At 35.9% G+C, this 11626-nt stretch overlaps 1 pseudogene; it reads left to right on the top strand.

Annotated features, from left to right (window-relative positions):
• The first annotated feature begins 275 nt into the window (after nucleotides 1-275).
• LOC149210448 (replication protein A 32 kDa subunit B-like) lies at nucleotides 276-780 on the top strand (annotated as a pseudogene).
• The last annotated feature ends 10846 nt before the right edge of the window (nucleotides 781-11626 follow it).

Raw genomic sequence — 11626 nt, 5'->3', positions numbered from 1 at the left:
CACAACTCAATCAAGAAAATACTCATTTCTTAACCTTGTTCCCGTGCTCGCCTGCTCATTTGCAACCTTAATCTTCCACACTCTAAAATTCAACATGTTAGGCCATGAACTTCAAAAGAAACATTGATACTTGACCAATGAACTTCTAAAACATGGATTTATGAAAAGCTCCGAGCACACGGTCTCACGGTCATTATATCAGTCGTTCCTATTATTATTTTACATTGTAAATTTCTTCCTTTTCTCCATGGGGAGTGACAGAGTAGAGATTAAAGATGTTTGGCATGCAAAGTCAATCAGATGGAGGCTCTCTATTCTCTGGAGGTGTCTTCATGCCCTCTTAGGCCACCCAAGTTAACAAAGGTGCCGATATCTATTTTCCTGATAGTAAAACAGATAAGCTAGGCAACCCAGAAGCTCTCGGTTGAGAATTCAAATTTTACAATAGATGGCGTGGATGTCAACAATGTCACCCTTGTTGGGATGGTTTTCAACAAGGAAGAGAGGGTTACTGATGTGTCATTTTATCTCGATGACGGTACAGGGAGATTAGAAGTGAAACGATGGGTTAATGACGCAATGGAATCTGCAGAGATGGCTGAACTGCACAATGGTGCATATGTTTGTATCCATGGGCATTTAAGGAGCTTTCAGAACAAGAAACTTGTCAATGCTTTCTCTGTAAGGCCTATAATTGATTTTAATTAAGTCACGTTTCTCTCCTTGGAATGAATTTTTATGCATCTCTATAATATGAAAGTTCAAGATGGTGCCACTTAGCCCAACAAAGGAAGTCCAACTACTAAGGTTGGAACAATGGGACCACCAATTGGATTGAGTAATGAGCCTACACAAAAAAACACAAAAAAAATTCAATGCTCCAATCCTCATAACATGAACCATGTAGCATGTGGCAAGACCAATTTTGAACAGGCTTCAACTCACAATAAGAACGACTCGACCCATGGTCTTCACGCAACAAAAACGTGATCAAGCATTTAATAGTTCTAGCTTTCAACATCTCTACACATCACACAAGACTTTAATCTTCAATCAAAGGCCGAGAAGCATCATAATGTTCAATCAAATGAAGCACCCGTCATTTAATTCAACATACAAGAATGAGATATAGTCCACAAATGTTTAAGATTCCAAAATAATCTGAAACTGAACTTGAGGAGACAGAGGTATACAAGGTTCAACGTAATACAAAACTGTGTATTAACTTGACAATGGTGGTAGCTAATGGTGAGTGCCCGTAATGCTGAGAGGCAGAGAATGCCATTGCTAACACGCCGAGTATCAATGACCATGTCCGAGCAACACCATCACCAGAACAAGGAAGCACATACACCGACAGAGTGTTAAACCCTCATGACATGACCAGCAGAAGAGGCTTGATGATCGAGACTGTGACTCCGAACACAACAATGAGGAAGATGAAGAATATATAAAGGAAAATATCAACTTGAAGAAGCTTCAGTTTTCATGCAACCTGCCTCCACCTAAGAAAGGAGATGATGGACGCTGTTATATCCAATTGTGTGAATCGTCACTATGTTGTTAGGCTTTCGTCGGAAAAACATGGATGGGTATATAGCTATCAAGTGCACAACTGCCGCAAGGTTTTCTAGGAACTCGTAATGCTATATAAAAACATTCATAGGAAAGACACAGAACTTGTCTAGGAGGTGATAGTTATTGTAGGCGACAGAGTGTATTTTCACAACTACACGAAGGATCCAAATGCACCATATCCTAAACAGATAAGCGACCTGCCCAGTGCTCTACTGGTAGTGGTGCCTATAACAGGAGTGGAGAGAGCCAAGATCGCCAAAATATGTAGTGATGGCGGTGGGTATTATGAAGGGGAGGTATGCGGATTCAGAAAATGGCCTGCATGTTCGCTACAATGTGTAGGATGGAATGACTGACCATAACAGTGAAGATGTTAACCAAAATCGCAGGTATGAGAGAGGAGCACTATTAGCCCACACCAATGCAATATTCTCACTGGGAGCACCATAGAGCAGCGCAATTATGAAAGGTAGAACATAGGCAAAATAGGGAGCTACAAAGCAGAGGGAAGCGAAAAATGGCATTGGAGAAATGACTGAGGTTGCAACTAGAATTTCGCTGAGAAAATATTCATGAAATGCAGAAGTGATGATAAAAATGACCTGCATAGAAAGTCCATAAAACAAATGGCTCAAAGTAATTATGGAGGGAAAGAATACGCCTGCTCTGATACCATGTTAAACACACACATGGCAGCAACAATATAGGAAAGATAAACATGAGAGTACATTTATTATTAACAAAACATATACATTTATAGTACATGGTGTGACTGTTGGGTTCCACATCCCAAGGTCCCTTGGACTTCCTTAGTCTATTCGGCTTTGACACTAACCCTTAGAGGATTAGGTGTCCAACATGTTCTAAATATAAATTTGCAATGAGTACATTTTGTTTGTGTTGCACATTATGGAGATCAAAATATTACTCCATATGTAGTATCCATGTTAACACATCCTTTCCATTAAAATTCCTCATATTGATCTTTGGAATATGGTGGGTCTTCAATACAAAGTTAGAGTCTCTAAAATCATGATTAGCATTCATTTTTTTCTCATCATGAGTTTCGTAAAATACCTTTTCACCATTCGGAAGCATTTCTTGTAGCAACTTTATCAAAGCTTCCCTCTTAGCATCCATTTCTAATTTTAATCCATTCTTCAAACCTTCCACGTCTGCTTTTAATCCATCCTTAAAAATTTACATGACTTATTTTAAACTATTCTTCAAACCATCCATGTTAGCTTCCATTTCATTCTTGGTTGCTTTTTGTGAGAGCGAAATTTGTTGCACTTGGTCTCGTAATTTTGGTATATCATGTTGCATTTTTTCCTCTTCGTCATGCGTCATAGTAGAGATTTATAGTTTCTTACTAGGTGTTTATATTTTATTTCTTTGAGTCATTTTGGAATTAAACAATGATATTTATTCTTCACTATGCCCCTTGAATCACTTCAAATTGATTTTTCTAACAAAACTTATGCAAAAAATGCACACATGTTTCTTGCTTTGTAGGAGCTCGATATTGAATCTGTTGTAAATCTGTAATTTCAAAACTGCAAGGTCTAAAATTTCATCATGTGGTATCCTTTTGTGTCTTCTTTCCAACCCTATAAGTTAGACTGAGATTGGAGTCTTCAAGAAAGAGTTATTCCAAATCTCTCATGATGACCTAATTATAGATTGGTTAAGATTTTAAATTGATACACAACAAACTGTAGTTCGTGCACTTTCAATAAATTTTATTGAAATTCAAATCTGATACTCAGAGAGGAAGTTATGACGATTTTCCCTAGGTCACCTGTTTGAGGCTGAATTTTGGATCCTATAAAAATCCTAACTTCCTCAGATCATATCTTCGAAAATATAGCAAATAAAGGTCTAAAATTCTTACACGATGTTCATCAATATTTTGGATCTATGTGATCCAAATTATAGCTTCAGAATATTTTTTGAAACAAATTATAGTGAAAATTCCAAGTTGACCTTCTTGGAGAAGTGAAACCCTAGAATACAAAGCTCTGTTACCAAATGTTATGAAACCAACTCAAAAAACGATAGATCAACGACTTGAAAATTATCCTCTTCGAGGGGGAAACCTCTTTTACATTACATAACTGAACAATTCTTGTATGATACAAATGAAAATCCCTTCTTTCTATATATAGGAGCCTAAGGGGTCACAATATAATCATAGCCTACTTAACAATAATAATGTAAGGGCACAACAATAATAATAGTGGGCTTCTACAGGGAAAAATAATAACAATATGGGGACTATATGGGCACAATAATAATAATAAGGGGGCTATACTAATAATAAAAATAAGTGGTTGCACTAGTATCATAGGGACCTAACAAGCTCTTCCATTAAATTCAGCTTGTACCAATAGTATGGCTCTCTAACACTCAGGACATACTCTTGAATTTCCTCCAAGAGACTAACACATACCTCAGGCATGGCTATCCTTCGTGTAATAAAATATTTTGTTATGAGGATCTATTCTTCATTTAATCCCTTACAACATTCACGAGAGATCATAGGTGGCTTACTTATGCTCAAGATAGGCCCTTTAAATCATCCTGCGCAATCGTGGTCCTTGCTACCATGACTCAACAATCTCTACAGTCATCATTACTCCAGTGACACCAACCTTACTATGAAAAATTAATTACTTGCACTAGCCTTGCTTATTCCAACTATGACCATGACCAATTTGGCACACAATTCCCAAGATCTTCCAACCCATACATCCTTTGAGTGCCTACCTAAACCTATTAGGGAAGCCAATTTGGCATAACTGCCAAATAAGAAGGAATTATCTCCAAGGTTTCTAACTCATCTATGCCTTTAAACATACACCCATGGTGAAATTTTCTTTGTCTTAGGCCTAATGTATAATGGTCACTAAAAAATGCAAAATTAATGCAAAACCAAGTCCTAGGCACACCTTCCAATGTAGGTTGGGAGGTCAGGAGTTGATGCAGGAGCATCTAGGCCTAGCCAGCAATGTGATGGTGTGGTCACATGTTGTGGCTAATGAGAGTTTGGAGGAAGAATTGGTTATTTACTTTATTATTTGCAAATAATGTAAGTAGTTAATTGTTGCCTAATTCTAAACAGAATTGGGAATAATTGGCAACTGATCCTCCTTGCGTGGAGATCAAGCCAAGTGATTTAGGTTGTTCAGATTTGGATAGGATTGATTTGTAAATATATAGTCTATTCCTTCAATTGTGAAGGAGATTGTTAGATAGAGCATATATGTATTTTCCTTTCTTTTCTAAAAGGAGAGGGAGAGAGAGGATTCGAGAGGATTCAAGAGTGTGGCTGTAAGCCTACGGGCAGATTGGAAATCAGAGGCCACTAATTAGAAGAATCAGGCCAGAGAAGGATAGAGAGCCTTAATATGTAATCATTGTTTATATGTTTATATACAGAGAATTCGATTCTGAGTGGGTAAGTGTGTGATTCAATATGGAATGATAAATTTTGTGTGTATTAGAGATTTTGTATGGTATATGTATGCAGGCGGAATTCAGCGAACACAGAGAGGAAAGTGAGACAAAAGAACTATGTATTTATGTCATTTTCGAGTTCTGTTGTATATATATGCATAGATGACCAAAATTCCATTTGTAGGCATGTTGATCGACCATCGATCACTATAAGGATTGATGGTGATCCATTGATTAAATGAATTATTCTTATACATGGAGTTGTCGTGATTGAAAACAGAGTATGGAAGAAATTGTTTTTTAACGCACAATCCATAAATGGCGAATGGAACAAAGTCAAGGAGGCATAGACGGATCGATGCATAATAGCCGTTAGATCTGGAAGATCAACGGACCAGGTTAAATCGCATGGAACATAGTCCTCTTATCGCATCAAGAACTTTGTTTGAAGAAGGGTGGACCTCAAGCCTTGGACAATTGCGATGAGCGATTGCCGATATATCGCATCGACAAAAGTTGTGGTTATTGGACTTGGTCATAAAAACTTAGCGATGCCGATATGCGATTTAGTGCCAACCATTGGATCGGAAGCTAGATTGACGGTCCATAATTAATCGCTAATCACATATCGTAGAGGTGAAGGGCTAGCGGATGGTGGATATGCTGATATGAAAAATGCTGATACGTCGATAGCAGATGAAGCACTAGCCGATCGGAGATCGGAGATTGGAGAAGCTGAAGGGTAGGTGCAGAATAGCGGAAGGGCTTGAGATGAGCAGACCCGCCGAGAGTTGTAGATGTGAGTATATAACTTTTGAAGTCCGCCCGTTGAGCATGTGTATTTCAATAAAGTAGCATGGTTGGGGTTTTTAAAGCAAAATCATATATTAAATGCTTCCAATAGTATTAGTGGGCCATAACCACGTGTCTGCGATCAAATAGTTTGTATGTAAAGGGGTTTATTGCTTAAGTGTGATATTTACCCCATCAAGTGGTATCAGAGCAAGGATGCCTTGCTTATGAAGATTATGACTAAAAAGGAATGAAAGTTGCAACGGTTGAATGAATGACAAAGTTTGGCACAAGACTACAGCAGTAAGACTGTAGGAAGAACTTTTGGAAGTTCTTAGAGGTTGTAGTAGAACCTCATTCCAGCTGACGCTTGGAATAGACAGGGACAAAGGAGTCCTTAAGAGAAGTGAGTGGAGTAACCAGAGAGAGAGAGCAAGATTACTCAGTGCAAGTTCTAAGGAAAAAAGGACTTGGAGACTAGGCCGAGGATAAGCTTGGTGAGAAGATCAACTTAGAAGGAAGTTGATTGGTTGCAAGTGTTGGAACTCACACAGAAGAGAAGATGGCTATGTAAAGTCATATGGAAGGTTCAGAAGAAGGATATAAGATGAAGGAGAAGGGTGCTCAAACAATCTGTAGGAAACGGATGAGTCAAGCAAAGCATGACAAAGAAATAGGTGAGATAAGATAAGAACTCGGTGCATTAGTAATGCTACTAGAGGAGAACCAAAGACAAGGTTGGGTCTTGAAGAATAAGCCAGTGAAGTGGCCTAAGTTGCAGATAAGGCCACAACAAAGACAGGTAAAGGGGTTGATGGAAAACCTCAGAGAAGCAGAGGAAGAAATGGAAGTCTCCATTTGTATACCAGAACGGGGTGAAATTCTGAGTGAAGAGGATAATGAGAGATTAGTTGAAGATCTCATGAACTATTGGAATAGTTTATAACAATTAGAAGATATGTTGACAAGGGAAGCAAATGAGGTAATGAAGCCTTGTGATTTTAATTCTCATAGTTTGTGTATGTTTGCAGGCTATGCAGAAGATGATGGATAGTCTGGTGAAACTATCACAAACAAGAATGAAGTTCTTGAGGTAAAGTATGATGGACAATGCCTTTTAGAGGAAGAAGGTGTTGATTTATTGCAGCAGAAAGAGTTCATAGATGAATTTTTGTTTGGTATAAGACAGTTAGATGAAGTTGATATGGACCAGAAGTCTAATGAAAATGCCATAGTGGTATTCCAAGAAGGTAAACAAATGAATTTGTCTGATGGAATTGATGAAAGAACTTTGAAATATGATAGTGCAGAAAATAGGATAACTTAGGAGGATTGCCAGAAAAAGAATGAAGCTGAGAATGAAAGTTGTGATGAAATGTTGGAAAGATTTCACATGGAAATAGATTTCTTGGAAAGATTGCTCAAAGAACCTGAAGGAGAAATGAAGCTTTCAGAACCTGATAAGGAAGAGATATGGTTACCATGCATGATAAGGATGAAATGTCTCAAACATTTATATAAGTTAAGTAAATGTTTAGACTCTTCAGTTAATGATGTCACTGTAGGTACAGAAGACAAAATTAATAAATATGATGCTAAAATCAAAGAAATTGAGAAGATATTATTTGAAGGTGAGATGAAAGATCAAGAGAAACAAGGAAGTCATGTCCTTAGAGACATGGAGATAGAAGTATTAATCCAGCAGGATAAAGATGGAAGAAACCAGCAATTTAAAAAAGATGATCAACAACATGAGAGTGAATTTGAGGAAGGTATTAGATTGCAAGAGTATAGAAACTAGCAGCAGAATGAAGAATAAGAGATTAGTCTAGCAGTAATGAGAGTAGAAGCAAAGATAATAACAGAGGTGCTACAAATAATGACAAATGAAGACCGAAGATATATATGGAGAACGAAGAAACGGGTCAAGTGGAAGCTATTGCAATAGAGGCGGAATGGTAAATTGGTAAACGAGTTCAGGGAACTTGAACAAATTCATATTGATTTGTTAGAGAATGAGAGACTCAAAGGAATGGAGTCATGGGAAGAGGTATCTGCTGAAATCTAGAAGATTGGTGCTTGAAGCATCAAAAGGGGGTGAAAGGTATTGTATTTTTAAAAATGTTAATTGTTGTGCACTTAGAGGTCATGTAAACGTGGGGAAAAATAAGCAGTTATTACAAACTATCATATCAACAGGTGAGAAGATGACTACCCACAATCATATGAAGAATAAAGAGAAAAGTTACAGTCAAGTGAAGGAAGATATCTAGTCAGATGACATCCAAAGGATAAGTCAAAAGGAGGATGACAAAGGAATTATTGAGATCAAAGAAGTGTTTGGAAAGGAAGAGATCCATCCATATGAATATGGAACAAAGAGTTTTCTCAGGAAAACTGATGAATCTAATACAAACCAAATGGAGAATCTTATGGTGTATTTAGGAAGTGGGATTCAACCAGAAGAATTGATGATAAAATTATTTGAGGAGACCTTGGTGTCTCATAGTTTTGAAACTAATATTTTGTTTGTAAATGCAGGATACATTGAAGTAAGGCAATTGTTTAATGTTGTCATAAGGGAAAGGAAAAGTGAAGATATGGTTTTTCAGAAGTTAGAAGAAGGAAATTCACATAATCTTGTGATGCAAAGGAAAGAGTAGCTGTTAAACATAGTTGTAGTAAATTATGCAGATACTGGACAACTATTGAGGACTGAAGCCAAAGGAGAGCAGCTACTGAAGGTTGATATAGAAGATTTTGTAGATGTTAAACAGTTATTGAAGATTATTGACCTTGAAGAAAGCTAGAGTAAAGAAGGACTAAAGAAAAATGTTGCAGACAATGAAGTTATTGAAATCGTGCAGAGCTCTTGGGAAAAATTCCAAATGAGATGGAAAATTTGTGGCATGAGTCAAGTCTTTTGGAGAAGAGGCAAGAGAACCAAAGAATAAGTGATCATACTATATAGCCAGAACTGAATGAGAATGAAGAAGTTGTCATGGATGACAAATATGGAAAAGAAGTTGTCAGAAATGTTGGCATAATGAGGAAACAAGGCAAAGCATTTGTGTTTAATGAGTTGATTAATTCTGGTGAAGATTTATATGCAGGAACAAGACAATGTGGAGTCAATTTGAAACAAGGAGTTGATTCTAAAGATCAGATCAAAGTAAGGAAGGGTGAGATTAGAATGTCTCAGAAAGATGGAATGATGTTGAATTTACAGTATGAAATTGTTGAACTAGAGATGAGTTCAAGAGATTATAGTAACAGGATTACTATTGTACTACAAGGAGTTATTGACGAAGAAGAGGCTGAACATGACATTTTAGAAGCAGAAAAATATGATGCCATAATCCTTAAGGGTGAAAAACTTAAGTTATTGGAAGAAGAGGTATTCCAAGTACCTAAGCAAGTAGGAAGAATTCTTAGTTTTCAAGAAATTTTTGGAATTGCAGGTATACTTGAAATTCAAGTAAGAAGTTATGAAGCCATGAATGAGAAATGAGAAGAAGGAACTGGAATTGTTGCAAGAGATCAATGGAGAAGGAATTTGTATGTTTTAGAAATGTAGACCCATGGAACAACAAACAACAACAGCGACCATAGAAAATTTTAGGGGCGAATGTTCGCCCTTTGGCGAAATTAAGGGGTTTTAAATTTTTAATGCTCGAATATTTTGTATCAAGTACATTTTTACAAATCACCTCAAATAGCCCACCTTATTTTAAGGGAGAGGGTAAAAAAGGTAAATTTGGCCCTTGAAATTAGGAGTTAGAACCTTCCATTTTCCCATTTTCAGAAATAAGTTTTATTTAAGTGAATCCATTCGCCCATTTTCAAGAATAGGTTTTATTTAAGTGAATCCTATGGGCCAAAGGCCCAAATACCATATTTATAAAAGATTATGGAAAATAAATAAACATTTTTTATATTTACTCCATAAGTCACCTTTTATACATGCAAGGGTGTAAAAAAATAAAAATATAAGTAAGGTGGAGGTATAGTAAATAAATAAAACGTCTTTTTATACTTACTCAAAAGGTATGGTAAATAAATAAAAATATAAATAAACTAGATGCATGGTAAATAAATAAAACTTCTTTCTATATTTATTCCATAACCCTCGTTCTATTTATGAAGGCTCAAGAAAGAGGTTTTTTTAAGTGAATCCTATGGGCCAAATACCATATTTGTAAAAGAGGTATGGTAAATTAATAAAAATATAAATAAACGAGAGGTATGGTAAACAAATAAAACATTTTTTTATATTTACTCCATAAGTCATGTTATATTTATGAACACTCAAAAAATTCTTTATATTTAGGTGAAACCTAAAAAAAACATTATTAACCCTAATATTAATATTAATAAAAATAAAAATGGCACATGGTATTGACCCATGGTATTCACCAAAATGGCACATGGTATTGACCCATGATATTCACTTGGAATGTAGTCTATTTAAATGGGGGAATTAAACCAGCATAGATCCATCTTTACTATGGATCTACTAACCCCCGAGAGGTATCAAATATCGTGATATCCAAACTAGCATAGAGTGAAAAAATATTTGATCCGATAGAGAGTAAAAATGGATGTTGTAGTTTAATGTATGTTAAACATTTTAGCTTGGTTAAAATAAAAAATAAAATAAAAATCAACTATTAATTTTTATAAATTACTAATAGTAATTTTTAAGCTCTAGGTTTATGATAACCCATGGTATTGACCCTTGGTAATACCATGGTATTCATGTGAGCATAGACTATTTAAAGGGGAAATTCTATCATCTTAGATCCATCTTAATTCTAGGTCTACAAAGTGCTCAGAGGGATAAATAGATTTCATCCCCCTAAGAGTGGTAGATGTGGAGTTAAGATGGATATAGGTTGGTTTTTATGATAATGAAGATATTAAATAGACTTAGGAAATTATATTGTAAAAACATCTTAAGGTGAATGGTTAAAGCATAGACATTGGACAAGTATATTTGTATACTTCTATTTTAAACTGAAATAAATCCAGGGCTAAAAGGAATGGATTGATTGCACTAGTCATCCTTCTATAACTTTCCAACATATGCTAGAGTAAACAGATTGTAATTTGGGTAATTTTTCTAATTGCAAACAAGAACATACTTGTGTATTGGCAGGGTGGTTACGAGGTCCCTAGAAGTGATGAATTTGAATGTTTCTTGGTTTTATATTTAGTATTAGGTTTTTTCTCATGCTTTCTATGAATGGCACGGGTGAATTTTATCCTACACCCACTAGGTTATCGATATGTAATTTTGATTTCAAAAGATATTTTAAAGAAATGAAATGATTTCATTTGTGTATTCAATAAACACAAGATTTTATAATTGAGTAAAATATTTGCCATGCCTGGTGAGAGATTCGCCAGAAAATTATATATACATATCATATTATTGATAAAATCGCCTTCCATTTTTCCTATATACCATGGAGATTCGCCCATTTATTATATATGTAAATTTGGGGGGTTCTTAAAATTTTCCTTGACAGCGACTAAGGACAGACTACCAAAAAAAATATGGGATCCAGGAGGACATAGATTAGAAGCACATGATTAGGAGATCATGATTATTTTTAACCTTGGGAGTCTAATGCAGGAGCATCTAGGCCTAGCCAGCAATGTGATGGTGTGGTCACATGTTGTGGCTAAAAAGAGTTTGGAGGAAGAATTGGTTATCTAAACTTTATTATTTGCAAATAACGTAAGTAGTTAATTGTTGCCCAATTCTGAATAGAATTGGGAATAAGTGGTAAGT

Source organism: Pinus tabuliformis, chromosome 1_2 (assembly GCF_031772625.1).
Source record: "Pinus tabuliformis cultivar Carrire ecotype Pingquan chromosome 1_2, CPIR1, whole genome shotgun sequence".
Classification (NCBI taxonomy): domain Eukaryota; kingdom Viridiplantae; phylum Streptophyta; class Pinopsida; order Pinales; family Pinaceae; genus Pinus; species Pinus tabuliformis.
Note: the sequence above shows the minus strand (reverse complement) of the source record. Positions and strands in the feature narration are given on the sequence as shown.